At 33.2% G+C, this 14,323-nt stretch overlaps 1 protein-coding gene across 15 annotated transcripts in view; it reads right to left on the minus strand.

The window, feature by feature from the left end:
* Positions 1–14,323, minus strand: part of LOC106874941 (transcription factor Sp9) — a 358,324-nt gene that overhangs the window by 179,029 nt on the left and 164,972 nt on the right. The window contains exon 1 of one of the 15 annotated variants that reach the window (XM_089347912.1): positions 11,317–11,437. The exons of 13 other annotated variants lie outside the window; for them this stretch is intronic. The gene's annotated coding sequence lies outside the window, so the exon portion shown is untranslated. Of the gene's footprint in view, positions 1–11,316; positions 11,438–14,323 lie in introns of those variants that run through there. One more of the 15 variants, XM_089347903.1, reaches the window with a different exon arrangement.

A 14,323-nucleotide genomic window follows, 5' to 3' on the forward strand; every position in this document is an offset into this window, starting at 1 on the left:
ACTTCTGATTACAGTTTTATTATTGTTGTTACTGTTGTATTAATGGTGGACGTGGTGCCATCGTTTGTTCCTTTTGTGGTAGTAATGTAGGTGGTCGTCATAATTTTTTAGTCTGTCGCGGATTTTGTTGTTGCTGGATTCTTATTCTTCTTAGTTACAATACTTAAGTGTAGGCGTGTGGCTAAGCGGTTAAGTTATTCGGCTCACGATCTCAAGGCCGTTACTTCAACTCCCTGCGACGCTTTGTAACCTTGAGTAAGACACTTTATTCCAAGTTGATGGCAAAAATGAGTAGAACCTATATTTCAAAGGGCCAGCCTCGTCACACTGCGTCACGCTTAATCTCCTTGAGAACTACGTTAAGGGTATACGTGTCTGTGGAATGCTCAGCCACATGAACGCTAATTTTATGAGTAGGCTGTTCCGTTGATCAGATCAACTAAAACCCTCGTCGTCGTAAGCGACGGAGTACCAGTTTCACAATACCTAATCCTGCTCCTATAGTTGATACTGCTGTGGCAGTTGTGGTTCTTGAGTTTGTTACTGCTGTTGTTCTTGGTTTCATTATTGCCGTACTCCACTTATGTATGTATGTATGTATGTATGTTTAATTTCAATACATCCAGTTCACAGATAAAATCAAGATCTTCCTTTTATGGTTGTTCAGTTTTGATATTTACGCAGACGAATATTTACTTAGAAGTTCGTACTTTGATTAGAGAAAGTGTTTGTATCTAATACATAGTTTTAACAGCAAATGTCCGCGGGTTTTACTAAACCCTATTTTAAGGGTTAATCAGAAGTGTATTGGAAGAGCCTAAAACTATAATTATAAACTCTCTTAGATTAGTAAGCTCAAGGCGAATGATGTTCATTTATCATCAGTATAGTTAAGGTAACAATCAACAATATTTCGGAGACTGTATAATTTAGATGGAGATCTTTGCAATCTCGATTTTAAAATTAACGGGGAGAAAATGTATGAAAATTAAAAGAAATGAAACATTTACTAAACGAATTACTACAAACTTTAAAACTATCCCCCGATCGAATTAATAAGGAAAATGCCTACGTAGCCGTTCACCCTGCTAGAAATAGCTTTTAAATCTTTCAAAATACATTAAGAGATGGAAGAACTTAGTGGATACTGCACTCCGGTTGAACAGTTCCAGTTATCATGGCTAGAATCACGCAGTTTACTCGTTCGGGGATGTTGTTGTTGGCGCTCCGTCGCTGACGACGTCGAGGGTTCCAGTTTATCCGATCAACGGAACAGCCTTAACGGAGTTCTTGGGGATATTCAGCGTGACACAGTGTGACAAGGCTGACCCTTTGAATTACAGGGACAACAGAAACAGGAAGTAAGAGTGAGAGAAAGTTGTGGTGAAAGAGTACAGCAGGGTTCGCCACCATCCCCTGCCGGAGCGTCGTGGAGCTTTTAGGTGTTTTCGCTCAATAAACACTCACAACGCCCGGTCTGGGAATCGAAACCGCGATCCTATGTCTGCGAGTCCGCTACCCTAACCACTGGGCCATTGCGCTTCTACATTCGTTCGGGGGATGATACAGGGCTAAATAACAACTACAAAAGTATCATCAACACAAACACAATTATTTGGAAGGGAAGTTGAGAAGTTTGTGCTTTTCACTGTTATTCTCGAAAATGTTTATTCGTAACCCCGCCCAGGAACAAAATATTGTATTTTGGAGTCGACCGACTGATGTTTGCCAGCCACTCACCATACATACATACATACATACATGCATGCATGCATACATATACATGCGCTAACACATATCTAACAAACAATAACATGAACAGGACGGAAGTGGGCTCTTAACGTTGATACGGATGTATTGGCAAAATACACAATGTTCAGTAAATAGGCACCCGCCACCTTTGCGTCACCAAAAGCGATACAAAGACCAAGATAACTATAATGTTAATGGCGTGTGCTAAAACGTTTTATATGAATCATGATGACACGTGAAGTCGTTAACCAATGAGCGTGGTTTCGATACTCATATATACCTCGTTTTTTTCTCTTTGTTTAAAATTACGCTTTATATGCATGAGTGAAGACACACATGTAAACGCACGTCTCTAAATGCATACACACACACACTGTTATATATATATATATATATATATATAACATATTGACAGGTGTCGTCTGCATAAGAGAGAAGGAAAGCAGCCAAGTATCTTCCAGCTTTATAAAATGGCTGAATGTTTCTCTCAGATCACATCTGCAGATTCAAAAAGATGACATTTTGGATAATGTGTCTAAGAAGAAAGCGGTCACAACTACAGTGGATGTAAAAGCAGGTCAAATCTATTGAGACTGACCTCGTGTTAAGCAACAATACAAAGGAAAATAAACGGGATTGTTAGCCAGTGCAATACAAAATAAAGAAGAAAATTAAAAACACGTAATACATGAGGTGGTGCTCAACGAATAAGAACGTATATGAATGTATTCTTTCAAATTAACTGTAAGTAATGAATGTCGAAGCAAATTTCAACACCATTGAGAGATATTCGTAGAATAACATAAAAGTTCTGTATTGCTTTAGTTTTTTTACTACCTTCAGTCATTGCAGTTTTGCCTTGTCTGTCTTCAAGGGATATTAAGGCCAATACTTTCTCTCATACTTATTTTATCGATCTTCAATTTAAAATGGCGGGTAAAATGAACCGGATGTAAAGGGAGGCAACCGAGAGAAGTAAATATCACAACGTACTTTTTTTTATACGATACACCAATTATATATATATATATGTGTGTGTGTGTATATATATGTGTGTGTATACATATATATACGCATATATGTACATACATACGAACACACACATACACACACATATATATAGATATGTGTGTATGTGTGGTAAATGAAAGACGGATGATGGAATATAAGAGGATTTTTATTAATTAGGACAATTGTTTCGATACATCTAGCATCGATCCTCATGGGTGGGACATTTTACAACTGGTTCAGGAGCATCCGGTGGTGCAGGTGTGTCTAATGGGGTGATAAAATAGATACAACTCGTTAAAATAACAGTTCCACAATGTATCTTCACATTCGTAGAAAGAAACGCTGCAAAACGAAATATATATATATATATATATATATATATATATATATATATATATATACACACGCACATACATACATACATACATACATACATTTCACTAAAACGAATTTAGTCGTTTTCTCGTTATGCTTTTTGACACTTGTTTGATGTGCACCGTATGATCGAGCCCAGAAACATGTGGTTGTAAAGCAAATTACTGAACCCTCTGCTTTGTCTGTACTTCTATGTACTTTTATTTAACATTTAATATTTGTTTTATATTCTTAAGCAATAATATCGAAATGTATATATCATTATTAATGTCAGAAATTCTTCTTCTTACGGAATATAATTTATACTTTTGAAGTAAGTCATAACGGAATTCCGTTACAGATAAATCAATGCTCAACTCATTTACGTTTCTTCCTTTTCACAGTAAAAACTAAAATACATGAATTCCATTGAGGCATATATGCATCTAGCGATTACATCTGCGGCTAATGGGACGCTTTTCCTCTCCCTTCAATATCTGTTATATTTTTAAGCACAGCTCATCACAAGGAGATATTATCCCTAGGGGGGAAAAGACCGCAATAAATTTACTTATCACGATTAAATTCATCTACGTTAAAAGGTCAACAAGAAGTGTACTCCATCCAATGAGAGTTCAATATTCATGTATGTGTTTTACTTCACATGCATTACACGCGCTACTAACAGTTTCACGTATATGACGAGTACGTTCATCAAGCGCTGATTATTCTATGAAACTAAGAAGTTTAATGTTTCTCCTGTACGTGAAACTAATAGTAGCGCGTGTAGTGCATGTGGAGTGAAACGCATATATATATATATATATGTGTGTGTGCGTGTATAGTATAGACCACACCTTAATATACAAACTTGACTACAGATCCTGACACATACCTATTTCAACAATTATACTGAAGAGTTAGTTGTCCCCCTCGCCACATGTTGCCTCCTTTTGTCTACTCTCTAGACTCAATCTTACTTTTCATGTATCCAAAATGGCAAGACTCTTTTGTCACAAGAAATGATTACTTCACAATGTCCCTTGAAAAGCTAGTTTAAATAGCAAAACTCAGTTGGCTATCACAACTAAAAAATATGTATATATATATTTATATTAAAAAAAAATTTATAAAATGATATTAAACTATGTGAAACGAAGGCATTTCTCTTCCACTTTTATATATGTTTTCCACATATTTTCAACTCATAATTTTGACACGTGGTGTATACTGATTTTCCAGTATTTTTGCTCCATTTATATTTCTCCTATATATATGTATGTATGTATGTATGTATGTATAGCTGAAATTTGCAGGAAAAAAAGAGGAAGATAGGTGTATGAACAACAAGCAGGTGTGTCAGTTTAAAGCTCGGGAAAATGAGAAGGTCTTTTACTTTTCGAGCCTACGCTCTTCATCAGAAAGGTATATATATATATATATATATATTTGAAAAGATTTGTAAAAGTACTACACGAGTAAGTAGATATTGAAAATGAATATTCATATATATAATATATATATATATATATATATATATATATTTGAAAAGATTTGTAAAAGTACGACACGAGTAAGTAGACATTGAAAATGAATATATATATATATATATATATATATATATATCCATATTCCTAGTTATTGCTATTAGTCTTCTGAAAAATAACTGATAATGTAAAAGTTGTTTCTAATTCTGGCAAGGAGCCGCAAATTTTGGTGTGTAGGGGATTAGCTGATTCATTCAACCTAATACTTCTATACTAACTTATTTTACATGCCCTAAAGAACAGCATGCTTCACTTCTATTGGATAGTATGAATCCAGAACGGAAAATGTTGGAATAAATAGCGCTCGGCATTTTGCTCGATTCTCTAACAGTTCTGCTAATCTACGATCCGAGACAATGATGTAATTCTAAAATTAGTGCGTACATAATTAATGTAGAAAACATTAAAATGTTAACTTTAAGTTGTTCGCAGTTAGAGACAATATTAATTGCCAGCCGCGAAACTAACACCATCAGTATCAACACACCAACAACATCCACGATACATAAATCTCTTTACTTGTACATTTCACCAACCTTCTCTCTCACTTACTCTTCACTCTACCACAGTTTCCATATGCAATCATTACAAGTGCTCTCTGACATCACCGGCAACGGAACAGCAAAGGTTGTGCGTAACCTAGTGCCTATGTGTGTGTGTGTGTGCGTGACCGCATGTGTGTGTATGTGTACATATATATATATATATATATATATATACACATAAAATATATATACACATATATATATACATGCATATATATGTGTGTGTGTGTGTGTGTGTGTGTTTATACACACACACACACATATATATATATATATATATATACATACAGGGTGAGGTGAATAAACTGGCGTCTAAACTATGCAAAAGTGAAAATAACACTGACATCTCACATTAACAAATATATTTTATAAAACTGCACAGACACACTCCACTTAACGACTTGATGGAAAAGGCAAAGGAAAAGTTAGCTCAGTAAACCAATGAATTGTAAACCAAATGATACCACAGTCACATTAAGGTATGCAGACTGATTAATTACTGAATATTAAAAATATTGCTTTTTCATTGTGGCAACTGTAAAATCTCAAACATCTGCCAAAACGTTTTTCTTTTTATTTGTAGAACAGCAAGAATTAAACTGATTTCTGTTATCCCGATAACGTTTAACAAATCACGCTTAAATAGAATTTACTAACTTAAAAATGTCGAAGCGTTGTTTCCAACAGATACATTTCAAATGCTTTATTCTGGCAGTTTTTCTTGACCGAAGCAATTTAATCACAACAACAAAAACAACAATAATAAAAACAAAAAGTAAAATACGCAGTAGAGACAAAATGCGGTTAACTAAAGGTCAAGAAGAAAGGGTCTACGACACTGATCGACCAGCTTGTAATAATACCAGTTATGTCCATGAAATTCTTTTCTGCTCAAGACACAAGGCCCGAAATTTTCGGGGAGGGGGACAGTCGATTAGATCGATCCCAGTGCGGAACTGGTACTTAATTTATCGACCCCGAAAGAATGAAAGGCAAAGTCAACCTCGGCAGAATTTGAACTCAATGTAAAGACAGACGAAATACCACTAAGCATTATTGCCCGGCATACTAACGTTTCTTATTTCTTTACTGCCTACTAGGGGCTACACACAGAGGAGACAAACAAGGACAGACAAAGGGATTTAGTCGATTATATCGACCCTAGTGCGTAACTGGTACTTATTTAATCGACCCCGAAAGGATGAATGGCAAAGTTGACCATGGCGGAATTTGAACTCAGAACGTAGCGGCAGACGAAATACCGCTAAGCATTTCGCTCGGTGTGCTAACGTTTCTGCCAGCTCACCGCCTATCTATGAAATTACGCCGCACCATGTTATATGAGAACAGAGTACATTATAATCAGATATTATAGTATAGCCCTCTGTGTCCCTAATACTGGCGAGACGGCCATAGTTAAAATGCTTTTGATCATAGGAATACTTGATTCACAAGTAGCTGAAGTCAACGGTGGTTAGTCAACAGAACAAATCTAAAAAGGTACTAGATATAGTCTACAGTTATCGATTCACACTGGTAAATCCACATATCACCCGATATTCTTCCCAACGGTTTCGTTCCAAAATAACAAACCATCATCATCATCCCCAGTATCATTATTTCTTTTCTTTCATAACAGATACTGTTGCATATAGTGGTGAGTTACAACCAGCAATTTTGAATTTTAATGTATTTCATACTAATTTAGTTTCTTATTACAAAATCTCCAGTATTCTTCTCAATATTCTTTTCAGAATTTCATAAACCGCTGTAGACTCTTAGAAGTATTCTCTTCCAAATTTAATTGCTAAGAATTGTTTAACCATTCGTATATCCTAATAGATATAAGTCTTAAATATCTTGCCAACACTTTTGGTTTTACTTCTATTTTCTTTTAATTACCACAGAATGGCATTTTCACGCTTGAAATCTCCATATTTCTCGTATATTCTCCTTCTTGCTCTTAATTTTAATATCCTTCTGTAAGGCAATATTAATGCTTTTGAGCGCTGTTTTACATCCAATCCATGCTATCAATATCTGACCTCCTTTTCTCGAACATATTCTTCACAATAGATGGCCAGGTGCAATAGCATTTTGATGTTCATTGAATGAACCTAAAGACATCGCAATTTTCGTTGTGATAAGAATTACGATTAAGTATATTCATAAGATTTAGTAATAAATTCTACACATTTTGTTGTAGACAATCCAGCTAAGATTTTCGTGATTTCGCTCGTATTCCTTCTTAGTTAGCTCATGCATTAACTCAAACTTGCTTGTTGTAATTTCAGTCTTCTCGCTTTTCATTTTATACAATACTGGTTCAGTGGTTTTTATCTAAGTGGAATTTGAATTAGTTTCTCATCAACTCTACTCGAAAAAGTAAAGATCAATACTTTAAGTTCATGAAGAAGTCTATGCTATAACTTGTTAACGTATGATCAGAATTTAACCATCTTCAACTTTCATTTATCTCCCTTTATAAGAAAGCACTGGTAATTGGAGATAAGATATTCTGTACGATCACTCAACCTGCTAGGAACAGTAGTTAAATCTCTCTCAATCCACAATCTAACAACGAAAATTAAATTTGATATATTGAGCATTGTAATCGCTAGCATATAAAAATATGGGAGTTTTATCGTTGGAACGATAGTCTGAATTATTTCAGCCTTCCGTAAGTCTCAAACATTTGTTTCACACAGTGTAATATGTACTATATGACATTATATATGTATGTCATTTGTACAATTTAATACTTCACACTATGTACAATATATCCTAGCGCCCTACATCCTAGCACCATGGCTCATGACTTTGATAGTGTTCTGTACCTTGAACCTTTACAGTCTTCTCATCTCTGATCTTATTAACGTCATATATTTCAAAGCAATGTTCTTTGAATTCCAAAATTGGTCGCTTCTTCATTAGAAGCTTTTAAAAAATGTCTTGCGTTATTTGAAATCTCACCGAGGTCAACATTGTCTTTTTTTCCTCTGGGGTCGATAAAATGAGGTATAAAGTCATGCACTATGTTCCGTAGCATCCTCTCAGAATTGCTTGCTTTATGTCTAAATCAGAAGCCAATGTTATTTCCGCCGTAGGAGGGAATTTTTTAACGTAAAATCTGTTTAACAGAGACATAAATACACTCACAGTAATACAAGGAGGAGCTTCCAAATAAAACACTAATCCAATGTAAATAGAAAATAATTGGTATTCACCGAGAAAAAGAAATAGCAGAATTGATGCATTGCTGTGGCTGTTCTTATTAAACATATTTGCCCCTAGTAGAACATTGGTCCAGTGTTCTAGGACATTCCAGCTACGACGATCACGTATTTTCTTTTTTCCTTTTGAAGGCGTAACTATATTTTTAAGAAAATTGTTTTCCAGCCACGTGGCCTTCGGTTCAACCCCATTACGCGGCACTTTGTCTTCTACTATAACCCCAGAGCGACGAAATTCTAGCGAGTGGATTTTGTAGATGTAGAACTGAATAAATCCAGTCGTAATTATATATATAGTAGCTCGAAACGTTAAAGATTTTCCGTATTCCCGAGCGTCATACTAATACATCCTTTTGTTGTTTACACCACCTGTCCTCGTCTGTTGTTGTTTTTGCGTACATTCTCCCATATATACATATATATATATATATATATATATATATATATATACTTACAAAATGAGCAAAAGCGTACGTATGTCGCTATGATAATATAAAAGATGGAACAAAAACGCAACAGCCAACAATAAAACACCCGAACAGATAGACGATAGAAAGGCGGACAGAAAAAATAGAGGGACAGGAAAAAAATCAAGGACTGGTCATATATACATACATATCTATGTATGTATGTATGTATGTATCAGTATGTCGGTGTGTTTGTGTATATGTGTGTTTGTATGTGTTCCCTGCCACCGCTTGAAACCAGTGTTGGTTTGTTTATCCCTCTTCAGCTTAAAGGTTCGACAAAAGTTACTGTTAGAATAAGTACAAGGTTACAAAAAAAAAATGCTGATTTTTGCGAACAGATCCCCTCAGAGTGGTGCCCCAGTATGACCGCAGTCCAACGACTGAAACAAGCAAATAGTAGCAGATACTTAGACATAACCTCAGACCACATTATTCAAATTTTGTATACATTTCCATTGCTTTTTTAGAACACTGTAGGGTATGATGTTTTAAAACAATGCTTCTAAATTTTAAAATGGACGTCATAGATTGTAACATATTATGAGGACAAACTACTAAGCTACTATTAAAGATTTGATGTTGAGCTAATTTCGCTTATTACCAAAGGTAATTTTTTTGTTTTAAAAAATTATTTTAATTGTGTATAAAATCATAAAGTACTAAAAGTATTCTGGAGGTGAAAATTCACAAAATTTATACTTTAGCTGAACTTTTAAATTAAGATAATGCTATTTCGTATTACTTATAGAAATTCGTGTCGTTATTAGAGTGAGAGTACAAATTACTTTCAAGAAAAACAAAAATAAATAAATGTCTTGAATTTATTCTTTTCTATTCTAGGCACAAAATGTTGGGGGAGGGAGCCAGTTGATTATATATACCCCAGGACGCAACTGGAACTTCATTTTTCAATCCTGATAGGTAGAACGGCAAAGTCGGCCTCGGTGGAATTTGAACTCAGAACGTAAAGACACGAAATACTGTTAAGCATTTCGCCCGGCGTGCTAACGTTTCTGCCAGGTCACCACCTTAATGCTTTGAATTTTTTGTAAATGAAATGAATAAAAGTTGGAAAGAATATATATTTTACGAATATTATAGATTATGGAACACAAACGTGAATATGACTTGGAACAGTATATATATATACATATATATATATATATATATATATATAATGTAGTATACGACACATAAAAATGAAACGAGTATGCTTTACTTATGATATCATATGTGCGTGTTTGGCTGATTTCGTAGCATTGAGCAGACTTTCACTAGCTGTTTCCCTACATACTCGTGAAGAGAGTACATAGGCTTGACCCAGGGGCACATCCAGGATGTGGCAGAAGGAAGGAGAAAGGACTGCATTAGTACCCAGGTGGTTGTCTTTTAACATGAGTAGAGTGGAGCAACATATTAAAATTTACAAACACATTAAAACTTCATATACCCGAAGAGAATGGTCCAGACATTCGATTTTAAAATTATTTAACCCACTATTTCTATTAATATTTTAACCTTGTGATTCTATTAACTCTGATGAGAGAAATATAGAATATTTCTATGGTTGGAGTTAGCTCGACCATAGCAACCTGTATCTTTTCGAAACGGCCGTAAGACTTTATACTTAGACTTTATACATATTCCAGACTCTTTATGAATCAGTTTACATCCGCTTCATCATCCTTTTCATTCGGACTTTGCAAGTACATTTATGGACTTACAATTTTTTTTTATATAAATTTACATTTATGAATTTTTATGCGTTTGTAAATTTTTATATGTGTATGAATTTTTATATATTTATAAATTTTCGTGTATATGTAATTATACATTTTCGTGTATATGTAATTATACATTTTCGTGTATATGTAATTATAAAATCTTAGAAATTTTTATATATCATATAGATGAATGCATCTATGTATGCACTTTGCATACCATGGAGAACTTCGTTAATATGGACTGAATGAATATATACATCGGCCTTTGACTTTATTTTCTCCTCTCCTTAATTATATATATAAAGTTAATTCCAGAATAAAACCGTTAGGTCATCGACTCAAAAAGTCGTAGCCCACCAATGATCACATATAAGAAGTACAGCATAAACCACAAAACCAAATTAGCAAAGGGAAGTCAAAATATTTATACATAAGAAAAAAATTGATTAAAAATCGATTAAAAATACAATAGAAATACAAATAAATAAACTGCGATTAAAAAGTTGATTAAAAATATTAGAGACCGGTACATATATAGTAGAATAAAAAAAAATATATATATATATATATATATATAGAAAAAATAATATACAGAAAAAAATACGTAGCAAAACAGTTCATTCGCTGAGGCCAATAGCCAATAAAAGAAGTTCAAGATAAATATTACGAAAGTTCCCTACCTCCCTTATGACAGCAAATTTATCAGGTAAAATCCAATTTCATAAACAGGAATACCGAAGTACACGGGACAACACAACAATAGGACATCCAATGTGTGGCAAAGTAGAATCCATATTTCACCATCCCGCAGGTAACATCAGTAAAGTCAAACCATAAAGTAACATCATTTACAGTGGATTACAAGTATAGGTCGGAATACAAACACAGAACACCTATGGCCATTTCGAGGGTATATCATCGTATTTAGAGAACAATAGAGCACAAACTAGTGATAACCCTATCTTCAGGGCAAAGATGGCACACAAGCATCAACGAAGTCAACAGTTAGAAAAAAAAAAAATTTTATTATGAGAGCAAGCTTAAATAAATAATATGGACTAGACCAAAAAAAAAAAATCTAATTTTTAGTATACCCTTAGAATAGTCATGCAGGTTTAGTAACTAAAAACTATTAGGTTTCAAATCCAATGTAAGCCATGATAAAAATAAATAAAAAATAAATACTACCATTGTATCCATATTGTTATTATTATTTTTATATCAATATTTTTGTCTTTTTATTTTAATTTTTATTTCTATCATTACCATTTCTATCACCATTATTACCACTACTAATACAATTATTTTTGTTCTTATTTCTATTATTATATAGTTTTAGGAAGGTGGAGGAAAATTTATGATTGCAAAAAGGGATTACCTCGATAAACTTATTCAAGGTTTTCGGCCCAAAAGACAAAATAAGTTTTATATTGGAATTTTAAAACCAGGTATAGGGCGCACATGAGTTCCTTTTCTAATGAGAAATATTATAATTCCACAACACTCACCTCTTACCTGCATGACCTCAAGAGGAGGAATAAGAAGTACTATCTTGAATGGTCAATCTTATCTAGAACCCCCCAATTTAAGGCTAATATTAGCAAGTGCTTATTATGCATTAGGGAATCCCTTTCCATTCTTAGGTCTTTTGGGCCGAAAACCTTGAATAAGTTTATCGAGGTAATCCCTTTTTGCAATCATAAATTTTCCTCCACCTTCCTAAAACTATATAAAAATAGAAATAAGAACAAAAATAATAGTATTAGTAGTGGTAATAATGGTGATAGAAATGTTAATGATAGAAATAAAAAGACAAAAATATTGATATAAAAATAATAATAAAAATATGGATACAATGGTAGTATTTATCTTTTATTTATTTTTATCATGGCTTACGTTGGATTTGAAACCTAATAGTTTTTAGTTACTAAACCTGCCTGACTATTCTAAGGGTATACTAAAAATTAGATTTTTTTTTTTTTTGGTCTAGTCCATATTATTTATTTAAGCTTGCTCTCATAATTAAAATTTCTCTTTTTACTGTTGACTTCGTTGATGCTTGTGTGTCTTCTTTACCCTGAAGAGGGGGTTATCACTAGTTTGTGCTCTATTGTGCTCTAAATACGGTGATATACCCCCGAAATGGCCATAGGTATTCTGTGTTTGTATTCCGACCTATACTTGTAATCCACTGTAAATGATGTTAATTTATGGTTTGACTTTACTGATGTTACCTGCGGGATGGTGAAATATGGATTCTACTTTGCCACACATTGGATGTCCTATTGTTGTGTTGTCCCGTGTACTTCGGTATTCCTGTTTATGAAATTAGATTTTACCTGATAAATTTGCTGTCATAAGGGAGGTAGGGAACTTTCGTAATATTTATCTTGAACTTCTTTTATTGGCTATTGACCTCAGCGAATGAACTGTTTTGCCACGTATTATTTTTTTCTATATATTATTTTTTCTATATATATATATATATATATATATATATATATATATTTTTATTCAACTATATATGTACCGGTCTCTAATATTTTTAATAAACTTTTTAATCGCAGTTTATTTATTTGTATTATTCTATTGTATTTTTAATCGATTTTTAATCAATTTTTTTCTTATGTATAAATATTTTGACTTCCCTTTGCTAATTTGGTTTTGTGGTTTATGCTGTACTTCTTATATGTGATCATTGGTGGGCTACGGCTTTTTGAGTCGATGACCTAACGGTTTTATTCTGCAGTTAACTTTGTACCTCTGTCTCAACTAGTTTGAGCACTTCTTTTACAGCCTTGTATAAATTCTTGGTTTTCTAATACAAAACTGTTAATATTGAATAATTATATATATATATATATATATATATATATATATATATATATATATATTGATGGTGCCTCGTTAAGAGTCCGCTGTATTTACACAATTTGATAAACACTTATGATATGCAAATTAGTAAATTCCCGTTCTCTCTAGCTATTGGAATTGTTGTGCATAATAAAGTAGGAGGCTGCCTGTTTCACTGGTATTGGGCAAGGGATGTATCTTTCATGACAACTCAATTTTTTTTTTCAATCTACAGAGAATATTTAAATTTGCCATGTTTGTAATTCTGCTGCGTAGAATGTGTGTGTGTGTGTTACAGAAGATGAATTTTAGATTTTTATTATAAAAATTTAGTTGATTAGGGCAATGGTGAAATAGCAAATAACGTGAAATTTCAGTTAACTATTTTGGCAATAGAAGGGTAATTTTGGTTTTGCTGAAAATAGTTCACGTAAAATTAAATTAATAACTGCTATCGGTGAATTTGGGAAGTACATATATAGGTAAGCATTGTCAAGAATGTGAGCTTCCTGTGTTAGCTGGTTGAAACTAGGTAGAAATAATTTTATGATAGCAAATTAAAAAATAAATTCTACCAATGTAAAAATCGCGAATATCTTTCTGGTAAAAATTCTCACTTAAATAAAGAAAACAAACTTGATTAACAAAATTGATAATTTACTTAATTCTTTTAAATTTAATCATTAATTAACTATAAAACCTATATAAAATTACAATGAAGTTTGAAGATTGTGTCATCTCAATAACATGTATGCATACAAACTATGTTGTTTGCAAAAAGCAATTTGATGACTGAAAGCAAAAGTACTTAAAGCGAAAAACCAAAAAATAAAT

This window comes from Octopus bimaculoides, chromosome 2, assembly GCF_046866305.1.
Source record: "Octopus bimaculoides isolate indiv1 chromosome 2, ASM4686630v1, whole genome shotgun sequence".
In the NCBI taxonomy this organism is placed as follows: Eukaryota; Metazoa; Mollusca; class Cephalopoda; order Octopoda; family Octopodidae; genus Octopus; species Octopus bimaculoides.